This window comes from Manis javanica, chromosome X (genome assembly GCF_040802235.1).
Source record: "Manis javanica isolate MJ-LG chromosome X, MJ_LKY, whole genome shotgun sequence".
Classification (NCBI taxonomy): Eukaryota; Metazoa; Chordata; class Mammalia; order Pholidota; family Manidae; genus Manis; species Manis javanica.
In genome coordinates this window covers 93036141-93040335 of record NC_133174.1, presented here as the reverse complement: position 1 = coordinate 93040335, position 4195 = coordinate 93036141, and the positions used below count along the sequence as shown (strand labels likewise).

The 4195-nt window shown below is 40.5% G+C and overlaps 1 long non-coding RNA gene across 1 annotated transcript; it reads right to left on the bottom strand.

Annotated features, from left to right (window-relative positions):
• Positions 1-2080: 2080 nt before the first annotated feature.
• LOC140847396 (uncharacterized) lies at positions 2081-3889 on the bottom strand. Its single transcript, XR_012127379.1, has 3 exons — positions 3761-3889; positions 3355-3389; positions 2081-2410 (listed from the first exon to the last, which is right to left on the bottom strand). It is a non-coding gene; the product is annotated as an uncharacterized lncRNA (long non-coding RNA).
• Positions 3890-4195: the final 306 nt, after the last annotated feature.

The following is a 4195-nucleotide window of genomic DNA, read 5'->3' as shown; positions in this document are numbered from 1 at the left end:
TTCTAGAGGACAGTAAGCTTGGGGAGAAGACAACTGGCAACAAGGAAAAGTGCAAAGGTTGGGGACCAAAGTGAAAAGCCTAGGCTGGGATAGAAACTGCTTTACCTTCAATGAATGGGAAAGGTGAGGTCATAAAGCTTACATCTGTTGGGCAGAAAGACATAAGCATATGGAGGGAGAATAAAGCCAGTAAAGCCCACTAAAAGGGACTCAAGCAGTTAACCAGATAAAACCAGAGAGCCTGAAAAGACCCACAAAGTTAATTAGTTGAAGTTTCAAGAACCAATGGTTACTTGGAATGTCCAAATATTGCCCAGATGAAAAAACAAGATACTCAGATGAGAAGTCTTCAAGCACAGATACTCCCCAGATAAGAAAAACAACATCAGAAGACAGGCACAGAAATCATCAGAGCACAGCCCATGTTTTCTTTTTGCCAATTAGGCCAGGCCTCCAAAGTCAAAGATCATCAATCAAAGACTTCTCTGCCCTGCCAAAACCCCATAAAAGAAGCCCCAGAGGAAAAAAAATAACCCAAAGCCTAACCTTAGGCAGGCCCACTCTGCTGTACAGGAAGAAATAAAATTTACTTTGCCTTCCTAACTTTGGGTTCATGTATCACTCTACCTGACTTCCCTGTTGAGTCAGGGACCATGGGTATAGTCAGAGTAGGGTGAGGGCCTCCAGTGGGGGAAAGCAGGGTGGGATATTTACAGTCAGAGCAATGTAACAATGGGCAAAGAAGTCCCCATTGAAACTGTTAAGCATTATGCAAAGTCAAGGTCACACTAATTCTTTAGGGTAAGATACCTAAGAATATAGACATCTTCAGTGAGATCAGTTAAAGGTCAAAAGGCTAGGAGCAACTTGGCCTGGAATGTTTGAGTGTTCTGCAAGGGTATCAGCACAATCTGTGACTCCACTGTCAGCCCTAGCAATCAGGCTATGACCCAGCCCACCTTGAGGACAGGGCAGGTGATGCAAGTCCACATCCCTAAGTTTTTTTCATGTTCTTGAAAAATCCTCAACTGCCTATAAAACCCCCTAGACAATGCACCACTACGGGCTGTCTTGTCCCCACCTGGCATGAGCCAGGAGCTCTATTCTCTCACTTTATTTCTAAATAAAAGCCTGTACCTTGCTCTCCTACCTTGAGTGTTTGTGAAGCTCATTCTTCGGCTTCGTGAACAAGAACCCTGGCATCACTGTGACTCCAAACTGAGTTTCTCCCCAACACATATCTCTTTGCAAGATATCAGCAATCAACCTGATAATAATATCCCCCCAACAAGAAGACAGTGTGAACAAGTACAAGTTTTAGGGCTTGCTATTAGGGCTTGCCTGATCAGAATTTCCTCCTTTCACTCTAAACCTACTGATTTCTACTGAGTTCACACACACACACACACACACACACTGTTAGGGTCCGGGCTTCCGAGGCTTCTCCAGAGAACAAACTACACAGGCATAGAGATGTAAATTCAAGCAAAGTCTTTATTCAGCCAGCTAGCTGGGGTCCAAGTCAGCCCGACGCAGCAGGTCTCAACAAGGACCCCAAGCACTCAGAGCCAAGGGTTTATATAGCATTTTCAAAGCACTTAACTCATAGTAATTTTCTACAACTATACATTATTCTTGCAAGACATACATCCTGGGGTTAAGCAAGGGCAGGATAAGACCACTCCTCAATGGTTAGGGAGGTTCTGCACGATAAGCTTGGTATGTAAGATTAACTGACCAAGGTTAGCTGACCAAGGGTCATAGCTGCCCACCACCCGGTGCTCATGATTAACTTGTTTTTCAAGGCCTTACCCAGGCCCAGGATTTTTTTTTTTTAAGTCACATACTCAGAAAATGGCTCCTAGGCCTTTAAGATGGCTATGCTTATGCTAACCTATTTCTATTCTTACATTCCCCTCTTCTTCTCTTCTTCTTGTATCTATTTCAATCATGAAATTAGGGGTCATCTGTTTGGTTAACACTCTGATAGTTCTGTCTCAACACTATGATTTGCATGGTGCTAATGCGTTCTTTGATAAAGGTAACACATGGAGTGACTCCGGTTTGGCAGGCCTACTACTTGTTAGAATAAGCTGGGGTGGTGCTGATTACTTCTGTCCTGTTGCAGAGGGAGGTGTAAGTTTTAGGAACTCTCTCAATGCAGGTTCTTTGCCTACTTACAGAGGATAAAGTGAGTCTTGGTCTTTGTCTCATTCTCTCTTCTACAGATAGGGACTCTAGCTGCTGCTAGGGAAAAGGGGCAATGACCACTCTGGCTGCTTCGTGCTGAGAAGGGGGCGCAGTAAAGGGTGCAGCTAGGTCTCCATCACTGGTCAGTTGAGAGGGCCTCAGAAGGCTGGCGCTTCTATTCTGGGTTTCATTTCTATTACTATTTGCAGTTTTGTGGCTTCTAGGCAAGATAAAACAAATTGTGTTATTAGGTTATGTAGCAACATCTGGAGTTGGATTTTCTATTCGGGAAGGAGGCTGCCGTTATTGAAACAATACTTTTCTCTAAAATCACCCTCATTTTTATTAGAAGTAACCAGGTTAAGAAAATAATTAACAGCTGGCTTGATCATTTGCACAAGTGCAGCAAGAAGAGCAATTGATTACACAGGCTCTTTTAAATATGCTTTGCTGGAACTTTTTGTAAGGAATTTCAGATTGAACTTTTAAAGGCCTCTTGAGACCAGACAGCCAAGCTAGACTTGCCATCAGGCTTTGCCTGCAGTACCTGTAGATTTGGATGAATTCTTCTCTTCTCGAGGTCTCTGCACCTACCAGGAAGTGACCTTCTTTACTCACCTGGTAAGGCTGCTGGGAACTCTGTAAGCAAGGTACCAGGCCAGTTCTTCTAAGGGGCTTTGTTGGCTTTATAAAGTCAATCTTAGTTCCTTAAAGTTGTTCACATCTGAGTCCATGCACATGTCTCTCAGGTATGACATTCCAGTCAAAGCCCTGGCAGTATAACCAGTGTTCTTAAGTAGTCTTCTCACAAGGAAAGCAGATTCTTATTGAACTCGTGCAAATAAACATACTGCCATGGAATACAAAAACAGTCACTGAAAGTTTTTAAACTCTGGAGGGATCAGGTAGAGAGAAGGATGTTTCAATTCTGCTCATAAAGATAGTCATTTACTAAACTGTTGTCAGTTTAAGAGAACAAGGTTAAAACACTTTATCAGCAACATTTGAAACAAAAAGACACAAAATCATTTTCTTTAGTTTATGTAATCTTATGTAACTAATACCTGTTCTGCTGAAATCTAGTTCTTTACCAGTTTAGGGATAATACTATAAATGACAAAAGACTTGCAAATGACAATGCTTAAAGATCTGATGAGAGCTTACTGTAAAACAGTTGACATAAGGAAATTCTGATATTTCTGTAATACAAAACATTCAGTAACAAAGTTTAGCATCATTTTCTTTGACAGTGCTTTCCTGGTAAATATATATATATATATATATATATATATATATATATATAATAAGCCAAATTAGTCAAATACTTTCTCTAATGAGAAAAAAAATCTTCTGACATGTTCCAGGGGCCCTCTGGAAAATATCAGAGTTAACTAGAGGTAAAAGCACTTTTTTGCATTTAATTCTTTTAGAAATGTCTATCATTACACATTTATTATCTATATACCCAGCACAGTAAACGAGCTACCTTAAAAAGATGGGGCAGCAGGGGAGACTGCTGCTGTCAGTTTTAAAAGACAATATATAGAAAGTCAAAATAATTCTAGGTTACCAAGCATTCTTGAGAGAATGGTAGCAGATGGTAGATTCCTCTGCTTTCATCTTCAGGAAGGGAAAAAAAAGCTACAATAAGAATTCACATTTAGCTGGAAGAACTGTCTAAACTCAAGACAGAGTATAATATCACCAGGCATACAAAAGACCTGTTAGAGATACATACAAAGAATGAATATGGCTATAGTCAAATTCAACTTAAAAGTTTAAGCAGAATCTCAAATTTAAATGTCTCTTTCCTTCACACAGATATTCAAATCTGACCAGAAATATGCTTTGAGATGAAAGAGATCAGGCATTTTACCTCTTCATTTAGGGATTGAGAAATGATGACCTTTGGCTTTCTAACCAGCATTTCATTCATGGCGTCAATAGTGGGTGGTGGTGACATGGAAATGTATGCTGGATATTTGGATGGTTTAAAGATCATATA